The sequence below is a fragment of the Lipotes vexillifer genome, unplaced genomic scaffold, assembly GCF_000442215.2.
Source record: "Lipotes vexillifer unplaced genomic scaffold, Lipotes_vexillifer_v1.1 scaffold205, whole genome shotgun sequence".
Lineage (NCBI taxonomy): Eukaryota > Metazoa > Chordata > Mammalia > Artiodactyla > Lipotidae > Lipotes > Lipotes vexillifer.
In genome coordinates this window covers 886,525-904,548 of record NW_006781396.1, presented here as the reverse complement: position 1 = coordinate 904,548, position 18,024 = coordinate 886,525, and the positions used below count along the sequence as shown (strand labels likewise).

Below are 18,024 nucleotides of genomic sequence, written 5' to 3'. Positions count from 1 at the left end.
GGAGCGGGGGGGGGGGCGGGTGTCAGTGCCCCTAACCTCCACCTTGCTCAAGGGTCAAACATAATTACCAACCTACAAAGAGGGAACCAAGAAAATGTATACCCAGACCTCACTCTCCTCCCATCTGCTGCCACTGGCCAAACCCTACTGGATACCAGAGCGAATGGAGCTTGTAGCATGTAGTCCATAAAGGTCAGCTTCTTGGAGCACAAGCAGGATGGAGAAGGGTAAAGAGTGAATACAGGGACTTCCCTGGCGGTCCGGTGATTAAGACTACACGCTTCCACTGCAGGGGGAATAGGTTCGATCCCTGGTCAGGGAACTAAGATCCCCACATGCCGCAGCACAGCCAAAAACAAAAAAAGAGTGAATATAGAGGGGCAAATGAAGACTATCAAGCACAATATGACATACTGCTTTACTTCACATTTCTATTTTATTACACAAAAGGAGGAATTATAATAAACATATTTTTCAGTACAAAGAAGTTGTTCCTGTTGCCACAAAAAGTAGGGAAGTGAATAGGTTAAAAAGAGAAAGGTTTTTTGTTGTTATTTAAAAAGAAAAGAAACGTACACATTTTTGACAAGAGGATTCAGTACACAGTCTGCCACAATACGCTTACAAACACAGAGATAAAATATGAAGAAAGAAAAAGGAACAATATACCAGAATATTAGAGCTAAAAGAAACCTTAGAAATTTTCAAATTTTCAGTACAAAAGGAAACAGGCTAGAGAGGATGATTCTTCAAGAAATGTCATCAAAATCATAAAGCTACTTAGCAGCAAAGTTGGAAGCAGAAACTAGCTCTATAACTCCCATAACTCCTTTTCTAATTCTCTTCCCATCATACTTATACTATAGAAATAAAGCTGGAAATGCTTCATATTGGGAAAATTAACTAGCAAACAAGTTAAAAAACAATAACCACCACCAAGAGTCATAGGTTAGAATGCTTCTTATAGTAGTAGAACCCTAGGTTTCCCACAATAACAATATTCTGCCCTCTACCCTCTTAACCAAAAAATGACACTTTGTGTATCTTAATACAGTACACATAGTACCTAGAAGTTGAACAGAGACTTAACCTGAGCTTAAAGAAAATATGCAGTCAGGAAAGAAATTATCAATGAGTTGAGAGCCATTTTCCTATAGAGCATGAAATTAAAACCTCTGGGTTAAATAAGTAATGGGAGTAATCTAAAGCTTTGACAATTGAATTGCTCCTTCAAAAGCTAGGCTATATATGAAGAATGCGTACTCCATTGGTAGGATGAACACAAAAATCACTTCCTAAAAAGGACACTAATTACATACTTAGTTAAAAAAAAAAGAGTAAAAATGGAGTATCTGGAAGACAAAACCCATAAAATCAATTATAAAGAGAAACTAATGAAAAAAAAAGGAGAGAGAAACTAAGTGTTAAGAATTAAATTATTTATAAAAGTAAAAGCAAATTAAAAATGGCTTCTTTTGGGACATCCCTGGTGGCGCAGTGGTTAAAATCTGCCTGCCAATGCAGGTGACACAAGATCGATCCCAGGCCCAGGGAGATCCCACATGCTGCGGAGCAACTAAGCCCATGTGCCACAACTACTGAGCCTGCACTTTAGAGCCTGCGTGCCACAACTATTGAAGCCCATGCACCCTAGTGCCCGCCTGTTACAACTACTGGGCCCGCATGCTGCAACTACTGAAGCCTGTGCACCTAGAGCCTGTGCTCCGCAACAAGAGAAGCCACCGAAATGAGAAGCCCGCGTACTGCAACGAAGGGCAGCCCCAACTCATTGCAACTAGAGAAAGCCCGTGCACAGCAACGAAGACCCAAAGCCAAAAAACAAAAAAAGGCTTCTTTTCCAGAAAGGAAAGATATTAATGGGGCTTCCCTGGTGGTGCAGTGGTTAAGAATCGGCCTGCCAATGCATGGGACATGGGTTCGAGCCCTGGTCCGGGAGGATCCCACATGCCACAGAGCAACTAAGCCCGTGTGCCACAACTACTGAGCCTGCACTCTAGAGCCTGTGAGTCACAACTACTGAAGCCCGCACGCCTAGAGCCTATGTTCCGCGACAAGAGAAGCCACTGCAATGAGAAGCCCACGCGCCACAACGAAGAGTAGCCCTCATCGCCACAACTAGAGAAAGCCTGCGTGCAGCAACAAAGACCCAACTCTGCCCTAAATAAATAAATAAATAAATAAATTTTTTAAAAAAGATATTAACATCAAACCTTTATAGTTCATTTAAAAACTTTCAAACACTCAGAAAATTTCAAAGAATACTATTATGAACACCACATGTATATTACCTAGATTGAACAATTAACATTTCACCTATTTGCTTCATCTATCTATGTCTATCAGGCTATTTTTAAGGCAGACAACTTCAAAGTTACAGCCATTAAAACACTTTAAATATTTCAATAATATTTTCCTACATAACTACAATACCATTATCACACTTATTCAAATTAATTGCAATTTCCTAATATCTTCTAATAGTAGTACGTATTCAAACTTCCACAAAATATATAGCTGATTTTTCAAACTAGGATCCACACAAAAATCATGTATTAACTTTGGTTTTGTTTCTCCAATCTCTCTAATCTAGGACAGTTCCTTCATATACAACCTTTTTCTCCCCTGACCACTCTAATCTTATTTTATTAGCTATAGATAACATAAAATTTATCCACGCCCAGTAGAATGACTATTATATGTTTCTTTGTTTATTCATTATATGAAAGTGGAATCCTTAGGGAAAAAAACAAAAAAAGAAAGTGGAATCCTTGTGCACTGCTAATGGGAATGCAAGATGGTGCAGCCACTACAAAAAACAGTACAGCAATTCCTCAAAAAATTAAACATAGAATTACTATACGATCCAGTAATTCCACTCTGGGATATATACCCAAAAGAACTGAAAGCAGGGACTTGAACAAGTATTTGTACATCCATGCTTATAGCAGCACTATTCACAGCAGCCAAATGGTGAAAGCAACACAAGTGTCCATCAGCATGAATGGATAAACAAAATGTGGTTTATAAACACAGTGGAATATTACTCAGCCATAAAAAGGAAGGAAATCCTGACACATGCTCCAACATGTATGAATCTTGATGACATTATGCTAAGTAAAATAAATCAGTCACAGAAACATAAACACTGTATGATTCTGCTTAGATGAGGCACCTAGAGTAGTCAAAATCACAGAGACAGAAAGTAGAATTGTGGTTGCCAGGGACTGGAAGGAGGGGTATTGGAGAGTTATTTAATGGATGCAGCATTTCACTTCTACATGATGAAAATAGCTCTTGAGATGGATGATAGTGATGGTTTCACAAGAATCTGAATGTACTTAATACCACTGAAGTATACACTTAAAAAATGGTTAAGATGGGGCTTCCCTGGTGGCGCAGTAGTTGGGAGTCCGCCTGCTGATGCAGGGGACGCAGGTTTGTGCCCTGGTCCGTGAGGATCCCACATGCCACAGAGCGGCTGGGCCCGTGGGCCATGGCCGCTGGGCCTGCACGTCCAGAGCCTGTGCTCTGTGATGGGAGAGGCCACAGCAGTGAGATGCCTGCGTACCGCAAAAATAAAAAAAAGGTTAAGATGGTAAATCTTATATTATGTGTATTATACCACAATTTTTTAAATTGAAGAAAAAGGAAGGAAATTCTGATACATCCTACAACATGCATGAACCTTAAAGACTTACATTAAGTGAAACAAGCCAATCACAAAAAGACAAATACTATATGATTCCACATATATGACAAACCTACAGTAGTGAAATTCAAAGAAACAGAAAGTAGTATGGTGATGCCAGAGACTGAAGGGAGAAGGAAGTTTAATGGGTATAGTTTTCTGTTTGGGAAGAAGAAAAAATTCCAGAAATGAATGGTGGTGATAATTGTACAACAATGCAAATACACTTTATGCCTGCCAATTGTATACTTTTAAATGTTTTTTTTAATGGTAATTTTTTAAAAAACAGTGGTAAAATATACATGAAATTTACCATTTTAACCATTTTAAAGCTTATATTAAGTATATTCACCACACTGTGCAATCACAGCACAACCCTAATTTTTTAACAGAACAGGACATCTATATTGCATTTCTCAAATTCTGTATTTATCTAATTGCTTCCTTGTAGAATGGTTTAAATATTTCTCTAGCCCCTTTATTTCCTGTAAACTGGAAGTTACATCTTGACTTAAGTTTTCTTCTCCCATGTCTAATCTGCCATTAATAACATCAAGTGTATCTTTCATCTCAGACATTGTAGTTTCCATCTCTGGAGGTTCAGTTGGGTCTTTTTCATATCTTCTGTGTTTCTATTTAAACATTCAATCTTTCTTCTAGTTTCCTGACCATACAGAATACAGTTTTAAAAAACTGTTTTACCATCCCTCTCCACTAATACTATCATCTGTGTCCTTCTGTTTCAGTTTTCATTGTTTTTCTTGTCATTATAAGTCATATTTTCCTGCTCCTTTGCATGCCTAGTAATTTCTGATTGGATGCCAGACACTGTGAATTTTACCTTTTTGGGTGCTGGATATTTTTGTATTCCTGAGTCTATTCTTGAGCTTAGTTCTAGGACATGAATACGTTACTTGGAAACAGTTTGACTGTTTCAGGTCTTGCTTTTAAGTTTTTTGGCTGGGTCAGAGCAGTGTTTAGTTTAAGACTAATTTACCGCACTGTGGTTTGGCTTTCTGTAGCTTGTTACCAACAGTTAACCTTGATCCAAGAATATTAAATGCAAAATTCCAGAAATAAACAATTCATAAGTTTTAAACTATGTGCTATTCTGAGTAGCCTGATGAAATCTCACACTGTCCCACTCCATGCCCCGTCCCCTGTCCCGCCTGCCCCCCATATGAATCGTCCCTTTTTCCATCATATTCATGCTTAATATGCTACTCACCAGTTAGTATATACAGGCTTTGGTACTCCCCAGTTTCAGGCATCCACTGGGGGTCTTTGAATGTATCACCCACAGATAAGGGGAGACTACTGTACTCCACCTGGTGACCTGTTAAAATATATTCCACTCTGGCTGGTAGGAAAAAACACTACCCCTGCCTTTGTTCGCTCTTTTCAGGTAGTTCTTCTCCGAGCCTCAGGTAGTTTCCTCACATGTAGTCACTGATCAATTCTCAGCTGAATACATGAGGGTTCTCCCTCCTTCTGGCCCTCTCATCTCTAGCATTCTGCCCAGCAAACTCCAGCTGTCTTGGCCTCCCCAGACTCTCTCAATTCAGGAAGACCACTGTGCTCTGCCTGGGTTCGCCCTCCCTACTCTGCAGCTGGGAAATGCTCTCCAGGCAGCAAGCCAGAAAAATCACAGAGCTCATCTCATTTGTTTCCCATCTCTCAGGGATCACTGTCCTTTGCTGCACAATGTCCAAAATCCAGGGAACAATATTTTGTCTCCCCTTTTAGCGGCTCCAGGTGGGAGGGTAAATATGGTCCCTGTTACTCCTTCTTCACAGGAAATGGAAGTTAAGATCAATTTTTCTGTCCCTTTTATTCCTCACTGTCTTTGTAAATTATTTTAAAGCAACTCTCAGACATGGTATCATTTCACTGCTATATAGTTTAGTATGCCTCTCCAAAAATACCGACTTGCTTTTTACATAAACAGGTCACTATTATACTGAACAAATTTAACAATAATTCCCTGGTATCATCTAATGTCCAGTCCATATTCCAATTTCCCCAACTTTTCAAAAAATTCTTTTTTGCTTGTAAACAACTGGTTGTTCAAATTCTCTTTAATGCTAGCATCTAATGAACACTACTCTGTGAGGGATTCTATGCTAAATGTTTGATATCCATTACCTTATTTAATCCTCAATAACCCTGAGCTAAGTATTATTATCACTTCTATTTTACTGAGAAGGACACCAAAGCTCAACACTTAAGAAATTTGCCAGTGGATGGCAGGGGAGGGTTTCTCTGATCCTAAGGCCATTGCTCTTAACAGTTATGCTTCATTACCATCTCAGGAATTATGAGAATAGAAAGTCAGATGATATCAATGCTTAAGTTGATAATCAAATTCTGAAACAGCTTAATTTAAATGTTATCATAGATCAAAGACCCAAGAAAATTAGCAATGCTTCTTTATTTGAAATACATTACAATAGAATCTACTTGATCATTTTTAAAAATACAATTTCCAAATCTAAAAGTAAGTTTTATTTGAACAAGGAACATGATTGAAATACAAATTAACTATCATCTGAAACTAGCAAATGTAGATATGTGTATTTATAATAATCCACAACAATTCTGTCAAATAGAATGTGTTGGGATGATAGAAATGTTTCATATCTGCACTGTTCAACACAGTAACCACTAAAACAACCCAATCAAAAAATGGGAGGAAGACCTAAATAGACATTTCTCCAAAGAAGACATACAGATGGCCAAGAGGCACATGAAAAGATGCTCAATATCGCTAATTATTAAAGAAATGCAAATCAAAACTATAATGAGGTATCACCTCACACCTGTCAGAATGGCCATCATCAAAAAATCTACAAACAATAAATGCTGGAGAGGGTGTGGAGAAAAGGGAACCCTCTTGCACTGTTGGTGGGAATGTAAACTGATACAGCCACTATGGGGCACAGTATGGAGGTTCCTTGAAAAACTAAAAATAGAATTACCATATGATCCAGCAATCCCACTACTGGGCATATACCCAGAGAAAATCATAACTCAAAAAGACACATGCACCCCAATGTTCACTGCAGCACTATTTACAATAGCCAGGTCACTGAAGCAACCTAAATGCCCATTGACAGACGAATGGATAAAGAAGATGTAGTACATATATACAATGGAATATTACTCAGCCATAAAAAGGAACAAAATTGGGTCATTTGTAGAGATGTGGTTGGACCTAGAGACTGTCATACAGAGTAAGTCAGAAAGAGAAAAAACATTGTATAGTAACACATATATGTGGAATCTACAAGAATGTTACAGATGAACCTGTTTGCAAGGCAGAAATAGAGACACAGACGTAGAGAACAAATGTATGGACACCAAGGTGGGGATGGGGAGGTGGGATGAATTGAGAGATTGGGATTGACATATATACACTAACTAATATGTATAAAATAGATAACTAATGAGAACCTGTTGTATAGCACAGGGAACTCCACTTCACTATACAGTAGAAACTAACACAACATTGTAAAACAACTATACCCCAATTACCTAAAGTCACCATAAATTCTGATCTGAACTTCGAAGGTGTTCAATGCTTAGCTCCCCTTGTATAGTGAAGGAACACATGCTATCTTCCACTTACTGAGCTTTACTGAGCTCAGAGTTTGTGTAAAATTCACTCAATACATTCCCCCAGCCTGACAGTTATACTTGGAGGAGGCAATCTTTACTTTTTATGTTTTTTTAATTGAAGTATAGTTAATTTACAGTGTTGTGTTAGTTCAAGTATACAGCAAAGTGATTCAGTTATACACACATATATGTGTGTGTGTGCCTATATATATATATATATATATATATATATATATATTCTTTTTCAGATTCTTTTCCACTTTAGGTTATTATAAGATATTGAGTATAGTTTCCTGTGCTATACAGTATGTCCTTGTTGTTTACCTATTTTATATATTGTAGTGTATATATGTTAATTCCAAACACCTAATTTATCTCTCCCCTGCCCCAGCCCCACTATCCCCTTTGATAACCATAAGTTTGTTTTCTATGTCTGTGAGTCTGTTTCTGTTTTGTAAATAAGTTCATTTGTATCATTTTTTCAGATTCTACATGTAAGTGATATATGTTTGTCTTTGTCTGACTTACTTCACTTAATATGATAGTCTCTAGGTCCATCCATGTTGCTACAAATGGCATTATTTCATTCTTTTTTATGGCTGAGTAATATTCTGTTGTATATATGTACCACATCTTCTTTACCCATTCATCTGTCAATGAACATTTAGGTTGTTTCCATGTCTTGGCTATTGTAAATGGTGCTGCGGTCAACACTGGGGTGCATGTATCTTTTCCAATTAGAGTTTTCATCTTTTCCAGATACACGGCCAGGAGTGGGTTGCAAGATCATATGGTAACTTTATTTTTAGTTTTTTAAGGAACCTCCACACTGTTCTCCATAGTGGCTGCACCAGTTTACACTCCCACCAACAGTGTAGGAGGGTTCATTTTTTTCTACACACCCTCTCCAGCATTTATTATTTGTAGATTTTTTGATGATGGACATTCTGACTGGTGTGAGGTGATACCTCATTGTAGTTTTGATTTGCATTTCTTTAATACTTAGTGATATTGAGCAGCTTTTCATGTGCCTGCTGGCCATCTGGATGTTTTCTTTGGAGAAATGTCTATTTAGGTCTTCTGCCCATTTTTTTGACTGGGTTGTATTCTTTATATATATCAAGCTGTGTGAGCTTAAGCAATCTTTAAAAACTTAGGCAGTCTGCTAATAATTACATAGTTTAAACAAAGTTTTCTCGTTTATTGCTGTATATGCAATACAGAATTTTAAAACCTGCTAAAATCAAGACAAACTGAATAAAGAACCATCTTGCTAATTCTGCAGACACCTATATATTTTAAACTCTCTGGGGCTAAGCATTCTGAAATTGGGAAAATAAACTCTTCTAGACATTATTTTTTGTCATTGTTATTATTAACAATTACATTTAATGAGAATCTACTACATCCTAGGCACTTGGCATATGTTAATTAATCCTTACAAGACCCTTATGAGATAGGTATTATCATCTCCATTTGTAAATGAAATAATCTCAGTTCAGAAAGATTAAGTAACTTGCTCAATATCAAGAAGTGATGGAGTTGGGTTTTAGAATACAGACCTGCCTGTCTAAACTAAAGCCTGTTAGCCAATTGTTAGCCACCAATGTTAGCAATTAAAGTTCAAAGTCCATTGAATCGAGCTACTAACATCTTTTAAATGAAAACAAGAGTAAACAATATGTTGCTTCTATTATATTTTCTCTTAAAATATAATGAATTGTCAGAATAATCCATAAAGATATAAAACCAGACATTAATGTTAACTGTAGTTTTAAAGTTAACACCCAGTGACAACAATTAGTGACAATTATCTTTTATACAATGCTCAAAATGAAGTCGTTTCTATGCAGATTTTTGAACACAGAATAATTAAAAGAATCAGCATGTAATCATATTTACTATATACACTTAAATATTTAAAACACTTTTATTTACTGTTTATAAACTACAGTTTATATAATCAAGTTCATCCACAGTACAAAAAATACTTACTAATAATCAATTTTAACAAGCTGGCCAAATATACAATATATTTAAAGTTAGAAAACCTGAATACTCCAGAGCATGAGTACTTATACATGTGATAACAATACAAATAGGTGCAAAGAGTTTAAATTTCAAGTTTTATAAATTAATAAAATAATACACATTAAAAAAGGAAAAATCAACATGTAAATTTTAAAATACAATTAATTTATACTGGGAAAGGAAAGAAATTAATTTTTTTTAATATATGTAAAATTATTTTAGTGAACATCTGCTGTTTTTGTCTGCCCAGCAATCTTTCTGCCTTCTCCAGGAAATGATATCTCAATTTTCCTTTAGGAACTGTATGTCACCTACCCTTAATTCATGTGGTTTGAAAATGTATCCCCCTCCACCCCACTCCAGGGTGGGAATAAGATCCAATCCTGGCCACACAAAGCATTCCATCTGTCTGGCCACAGAGATTGCCTCTAAGATGTGTAATGACCCAAGTCAGGCCAAGGAGACTCCCACACAGTAGTTTGGAGTTATCATAGAGAAAGGGAAATCTCTCTTCTGGAGTTTCTGAGGTTGTAGGATGTAAGCCTAATACTATTAGTACCATTTTTCCCAGGGACTCTGACTCCAGACTCTACTTTTCCACACTGATTCCCAAAAATGCAAGGGGAACTAGTGGTTACCTGGTGGCAGGGAAAAGATAAATTAGGATTTCAACTTTGTGTCATACTCTCTACAATGTTTTTATTTTTCAAAAATAAGCACATATTACTTTTATAATAGGAAATATAAAACATTTAAAAATACTACTCCTGTGTTTTCTTCTCAAATATGCTGAGATATCAATATTTCATGTCTTAAAAGCATTAATAATTTTCTCATAATTTACCAAAGTGAGTAAACATCTACTTAAAAAGAATCAGCTTTTTCCCTTGGCACAAAATCAAGCTATTTTCATTTTGAGTAGGGGGAAAAAAGCTGTGAGTAAACTTTTTTAAAAATTGGCTCTCTTTTAAAGGAAATAGTAAAAACACTCTGCTCCTTACAGAAAAAAAATGGTAAACATTCAGCAATTGCTGCAGCCATTGTAAAAATTGCTCAAGAGGGAAAACTAAAGATTGAAAGTGGCCAAATTAGGTATAATAACTTTATCACTTTAGTCCTATAATTCTGAATAATATAAAATCTTAAGTGTCAGTTAAGTCTTTCAGTTATAATTATTTTACATAATATTGCCTTATGGGAAAAATTACATACCATTGTTAAATACAGGAAAGTCACTCTCAAAATGCACCCCTTGGAAATGTTAAAAAGTCTACTGAATATAGTAAATGTTCTATAGATTATAAATGAAGATAGCAATACACTCTTTTGTTCTCTTGCTCTTATTAGTTTCTATCATTCTTTCCTTTTCTCCCCAGGCACAAAACCAACTCCTGAATCTTTCCTTTTTGTTAGCATTACTTTGTGTCTTATAATCCTCAGTAAGGACACTTAGAGCAGCTGGAGGCCAGAACCACCTTCTCACAAACAAGTGGCAGTGGGTTCTAAAAATTTTTTAGAATAAGGCAATATTTAACAAGCTCAATACCTTACCCAACGCTAGGAAGATAACGGGTGGTCGAACTGGCCAACACCTGTCTCAAGATGCTGACATTTTATTAATTTGTTATACAGTTTAATGAAACCTAATCTCTCCTACAGCTATCAACCCCAAACTGTTTCACTCCTTTCTACTGCTAGATCACTTGCACATGTAACTCAAAGGAATACTTTAACATAAACAAAGGTATACCCAAGAAACTGCCCCCAAACCGATAGACACATCTATTGATACTTATAAAACAGAAATAAAATAGAACTTTCCGGTTACCACAAGGAAAATAAAGTATTTTACTCTAGTCCCTTAACTATAATATGGTTATTCTACTTATATTTACAAATATCTACAATACTTTTTAGGCATCTGAAAGAGAAGATAAAGAAGCCATAAACCATAACATAACAGAGATCGCAACCTAAAGAACAGTTCGTTTTAAACTCTTTTCCCAACAGTCACACTGAGTCAATAACGCCCGGCTCATTCTCAAAGCATCGTATTGTGGACCGGGACAGTATGGTGAGAAGGAAACTCGACAGAGAATGAAAACTGGTTACGGCACTGGGAAAGATAAAAACTGAACAGTCCAAGAAGCCTGCACTTTGTTATGTTCCTTCAGGTCCCAGTGATTTTTCCACTTCTTTCTTCGTTTCAAAGATTAATACTTCCCCCATCAGAGATCTAACTGTAAACTCCGCACCCACTTCCAACCACATCCACAAATCCCAAGGATGTGTCCCTGGTCACCCGTGAGAAGAGGGACGTCGACGCTCAAGTGAACCCTGAGGTTGGGAACTCGGTAGTAGAAGTTCTCCTGGGACAGGGAGAAGGGACTGGGTGAGGTGAAGGAAAGCTGAGGAAGGGAAGCAGGCAGGACTAAGGACTGCTCTCAAACCCCTAAACTGAGCACATCAGGGAGAGACAGCTATCCCGCTCGACCAGAGAAGTCGCCTGACCCCAGAGCAGACAAACAGCCGGAAACAGCCGGCCCCGGAGGTCAAGTCCCTAAAGCTGTTTCGCATCCCCTTCCCTCTCGTCTTTCCTAAAAGGCTGTCTCCTCATACCCTTCAGAGTCCAGGACTTACCCGTCCACGCTGGAGCTCCAGCTGCTTCTCCAACTGCTTCTCCGTCAAAGCCGCCCACCTCTGAAAACCATAGAGACGAAGAAACAGGCGAGACCAGCCTCCAGCTCCACCGCCCACCCTCACGTGACTCTCCTAGCCGCTGAGCCTGTCGGGATACTGGTGAAATGCGTGTGGGAGGGGCACGGAGGAAAAGGAGTGGGGAGAGCCCAGGGAGGCAACCGGCCCCTCCCCGGCCTCGGGCCCCGCCCCCTCAGTGTTTAGGCGGGAAGGTGAGAGAGTACCCAGAAGCTCTCTGGCTTTTTCTCTGGCGTTCCTCCCTCCCCGCTCCCGACACACAAGGGGTACAGGAGTCTTTTAAAGAGATTTATTGTGCCTGCTGCCACCTTGTTGGTACACTTTTACGTGTTGGCTAAGCAAAAAGGAGTCAGTGAAAAGGAAATTGGACCACAGTTAGTTGGGAATTGTTCTTTCCGAACTGCATCTATGAGATTTAGGCGTCTGACAAAATTTGCCTATTTCTTGGCCTTGAAGTTTTTTCCAATTAGAAACCGCCTCACCGCTTCCTCTACTGTGAGGTTTCTCAAATGTTCTCTTTGCAAACTAATGTTATTGGAGAGTTTAGTCAGTAAGCTGTTAGGAGCATGTTTTTCTCTGATGTTGTTATCCGAACTGAGGCTCCAGAGGGGTCTTCTCTTCTGCTGTGGAAATAGAATGACAATATTTTGATAATGATATGACAGAACTTTTAAATAAAAATTTCTTCAAGAATTTACTTAGAGCTGTAGAAAAGCTACAACCATGGAAACAAAAGGAGGCAGACAGAACTATCACTGGGTTAAGTTGTGAAGTAAGCAAAACAACTATTCTCCATTTCTTCTCAAAGGACCATCCCTCCCCACTACCCTAAGAACGACAGATTATTGTGTTCATGGCACTGCTGCTAGCGCTATACAGGCAACCCAATGTTTCTTTACAACCACCCTGTCGATGGAAACTTTTATTCCATTGCAGGTAGGGAAGCAGGTGAAGACCCCTAAGTGACAAAAAATGCTGGAGCTGGCAAAGACCTAATCGAAAGGTCACCAAGGACATCTTAAGCAGTTTTCTTCAATCTGCTGTCCTCTGGATCTACTTGCCACAGGAGTTAGGAATCTGCTGATTTGCTTCTCAGCTATCAAAATGTGCCTTTTCTGTGTTACTTTCCATTTAGAGCCTGTTCTCTGTTAAATGATAAATCTGATAAAGACATCCTTCCAGGTTTAATAGCAGGCACTTAGCACGGTATCCTTATCAGGCAGCATGTCCATTCACGCTGATGATGGGAATTTCAAGTTGTGTCATAAATTACTCTCCAGAACTCTGGGGGCTCCTGGAATCTTAACTCGTAGTTGAGTCAAGTGTGTCTCAGAATAAGAAAAAGAAAGTTATCAATACATAAATGTTGAACAAAGATCAATTTTTAATACTTGGTGAAATTCAATACTGATTTTGGTCAAAATTTGTCTGTATAAAACTAAATAACCAGTTCAGCTAATTATTAAGTAACCTGTAAAAACATAAATCGCTGGTCTCAAACTCTTTGGTCTCAGGACCCCTTTACACTCTTAAAAATTATTAAGGACCCCAAACAACTTTTGTTTATGTATGTATAACTATCAATACTTATCATGTTTTAGAAATTCGAAGTAGAAATTTTTATTTTTTTTTAATTTTTTTTTTCGGCATGCTGGCCTCTCACTGCTGTGGCCTCTCCCGTTGCGGAGCACAGGCTCTGGATGCGCAGGCTCAGTGGCCATGGCTCACGGGCGTACATGCTCCGCGGCATGTGGGATCTTCCCGGACCGGGGCACGAACCCGTATCCCCTGCATCGGCAGGCGGACTCTCAACCACTGCGCCACCAGTGAAGCCCAATTTTTAATTTTTTTAGTCATTAAAAATAAGCCCATTATATGTTAACATAAACAACATATTTTTTAATAATAACTATATATTTTCAAAAATATAAGTGCAGCATGGTTTTACATTCTTGTTAATTTCTTAATGTCTAGCTTATAGAAGACAGGTGATTCTCATATTTTTCTTCATTAATATGCTTCAATATCACTCATCAAGTAGCCTCTGGAAAACTCCACTGTACACTCAGAGAATGAAAGTGATAAAGGCAAATAACAGCTTCTTATTATTAGGAAAAAAGTCTTCACCTTATAGATCACCAGAAAGGATTTCAGGGAACCCCTGGAGTCCATGGACCATACTTTGAGAACCTCTGTTTTAAACCATACAAATGTTAGCTACTTTTATTTTAAACCATTTGTCATCAAGTGGAACATTTAGTGGAAAGAGGAACAAGACAGAGATAATTTACAGAATAAACCAATCTTGTAAACGGGACTATTCTTTCCTCATTTATCATAGAGTAAGTTAGCAGAATTCAGGTTCATAACTGAACACAACTACATTCTGCATTAGAAATCAGTCCACCAATCCAATACTGTCTTTCAGCTTGCTATGCAAGGAGGTTCCTGTCACATGAATATATAATATCACTAAAGTGGGTTTATATCCCCTGCACAAACTAATATTAAGACTCAAATAAAAATTGAAGTTAAAATTATTTTCTTAAGCATATATTGAATGTCTACTATATGCAAGGCTCATAATAGGTGCTGGGCTTATAAAAATTTATAAGCACAGTTCCTGCCCTCAGGCAACTTATGTATATATAATGAGACTTACACCCTGGAATGTATTTTCTGCCACGTTCAATAGTTCCCAAATCAGCTTTATGATCAACTGTCTCAGAATTATCTGGGGAGATTTTAAAGATACATATTCCTAGAGTAAGAGATATGATGTTTAAGTGCACCAGGGTGATGCTCAGAAATTTGGATTTTTAAAAAGTGACCCGAGTATTCCCATATAATGATGGGTTTGGGAATGAATACAAAGTACATGCAACAGAGAAATGGACTTGGTCTTTGTCCCTAGTACTGTCACACATAAAATGTGATCTCTTTATTTCATCTTCAATATTTCAAAAGTATATCATTGTTCAAACACCTGTGTTATCAAGAGACAGAGTATATATTTAATTTCATTCAGTTAAAATAGAAATTGATGTACTTATTTCAAACATTTTATAGTTCATCTGCCTTTATCACATAAAAATAATGTGAGATGTTACCACAGCAGTTTGCAGCACAAGAAGCAAAACATCTTTTGCAACAAGAATCTGATGACAAAAAGTGTTATTTTGTAGAGCTTTGATTCAATTTCTTTAATTTCTTTAAAATGAATTCAGTGAGATGTCCCATGTTTCATTACACTTATCTTCAGGATTCCACAGATTAGCTTATAGTATTTCAAAACCTATGCAATCTTCCATCACAAATTTCTTTTGAGGATATATTATATTCAAGCAACTATTGAGAGACTTATGATCCATAGTTGCTATTGCAATCTGTGTTCTTTGCTAATATTGTAGCCAGAATTATATTCAAGTAAATATGAAAAAATTTAAAAATAAGCTTATTGTCTCCTTCCTTCTTACCACAAAGAAAAAGGAAATAGCTAAATCAGCTGTAAATATTATGATTTATAAAAATTGATATATATTCCTCTTGATCTTATGATTGAAAATAACTTCAAAATTAAAGACTCCCTACACAGATCTTGATTTCTAAATACCGTTTCCCATGACAAGGAATCAAAGCTTCTTGAAGAAATGGCTGATTTCAGGGCTAGGGCAGGAAGGTACAAGGATGATCTGGAACATCTTGTTGGGCCAGAAATAAGAAAGTGCTCAGAAAATAAAATGGGGGCATGCCAACAGCAGCCAGCTTGAAGGACCTCTCACTGGGCAAATCTGGGATAACTAGAGTGTGAAAATAAGAACAGTAATGAATTATGATCTATTGAATAAAATAAGAACTCATTCATGTATTCTAATGAGAGAGAGAAAGAGAGGGAGATGGGGGAAAAGGAAAGCTGTTCTCTAAAGAAAATGCCCACTGATAAATACAGAGAGAGTGGTGGAGTTGGAAAATCACCATTTTGCAACTATCATAGAAAAGATTGGTTTGGAAAACATCATCAATGGATTCTAAATCTAGGGGGAAATTTTGATAAGCAGTATACTTTCAGATCTTCAAAGTATCTCTCCACAGATTGTGTATTTGTTAGAAGGGGGAAAAAGTAATTATACAGTGGAGAAACTAGGCAACACTTTGATCAGTGACCATATGCCTCTTGATGTGATACCCTGAGAAAGACATAATATCACTTGAATCTAATCGTGAGGAAACATCAACCAAACCCATATTGAAGAACATTCTATTAAATAACTGTCATGAGGGGGACTTCCATGGTGGTCCAGTGGTAAAGAATCCGCCTTCCAATGCAGGGGACACGGGTTCTATCCCTGGTTGTGGAGCTAAGATCCCACATGCCACGGGGCAACTAAGCCCGCGCGCCACAACTTCGGAGCTCGCGTGCCTCAATGAGAGAGCCAGTGTGCTGCAAACTACAGAGCCCATGCACCCTGGAGCCCACGGGCCACAACTAGAGAGAGAAAACCCCCTGCAGGCCACAACTAGAGAGAAGCCTGCGCACCACAACAAAAGATCCCACGTGCTGCAACTAAGACCCGACACAGCCAAGAAAATAAATAAATAAAATAAATAAATATTTTAAAATAAATAAATAACTGTCATGAAAGACCCCACCCCCCAAAATGCTGAGGAGCCATTACATATAAAAGGGACTAAAGAGACTTGGCAAAGTCGATACGTGATCTAAACTGGAACTTGTACCAGAGCAGGGGAAATACTATAAAAGATTTATTGAAACAGTTGACAAAATTGGAATATGGACCATAGATTAGAAAAAAGTAGCTCCCACATTTGATAACTATGTGGTGATTATATAAAGTAATATATATATTTATAGTAAATACACACCGAGGTATGAAGAGGTAAGGAGGCATAATACATGCAGTCTGTTCTCAAATTGTTCAGAAAAAATAAATGAAAATATCTAGAGAGAGAGAATGCAAATGCAGCAAAATGTTAAAAGTTGGTGAATTTGAATAAATAATATTCAGGAGTTCTCGCTCCTATTCTTGCAATCTTTCTGTAAGTTTAAATTGTTTTTTAAAAGAAAAAAGTTAAGGGCTCTCCAATTTCTCTCTCTTAGACTTCATTCCAAAATGAGCTAGAACATTCATCATGAACCTTTTAATTTATTTTGTTTTTTTATTTCCACTATTATTACTAGTCAGGTGGTAATTATCTTTTATAATTTTAGTTGATTATATACTACCAGTAAGAAGGAAAGCAACTGACGTTACAAAAGGCAAAAACAATTCCTTTTTTAATTAAATAGTATATTTTTATTGAACCCAACATATCCAAAATATCACTTCAACATGTAATCCACATAAAATATTATTAATGAGATATCTTACAGTCTTTTCTTTTTTGATAACATGTCTTTGAAATCAGTGTGTATTTTATACTTATTTTATACTCACATTTTGATTTGGAATTTTTTTTTTTTTTTTTTTTTTTTTTGGCCGCACTGCATGGCTTGTGAGAATCTTAGTTCCCCAGCCAGGGATTGAACCCCAGGTCATGGCAGTGAAAGAGCTGAGTCCTAACTGTTAGCACTGTTAACACTGACTGAAACCGCCCACCCTGGCCAGGCAAGATAGTAGCCACTTGCATGCATTATCTTAGAACAGGGGATCCTGGTAAGGAATGTGGAACTAACAAGTTATCACCAACTGGAAGAATTCGGGAAAGGTCAAAAGGAGAGAGGGGACACCAGTCCATGCATCCTACCAACCTCCCAGAATCCTTCTTGCTGGAATCCATCTTGGCTGAGCAATGTGCACACCACCAGGAAGGACCCTGAGTCAGAAGGATTGGCCAAGGGCTTCCCTGGTGGTTCAGTGGCTAAGACTCTGTACTCCCAATGCAGGAGGCCTGGGTTCAATCCCTGGTCAGGGAACTAGATCCCACACACC

At 37.7% G+C, this 18,024-nt stretch overlaps 1 protein-coding gene across 1 annotated transcript in view; it reads right to left on the bottom strand.

The window, feature by feature from the left end:
- The window catches only part of MICU1 (mitochondrial calcium uptake 1), a 219,321-nt gene extending 207,225 nt beyond the window's left edge, over positions 1-12,096 (bottom strand). The window contains exon 1 of the mRNA XM_007454676.1: positions 11,999-12,096. The gene's annotated coding sequence lies outside the window, so the exon portion shown is untranslated. The remainder of the gene's footprint in view (positions 1-11,998) is intronic.
- Between the last annotated feature and the right edge of the window lie 5,928 nt (positions 12,097-18,024).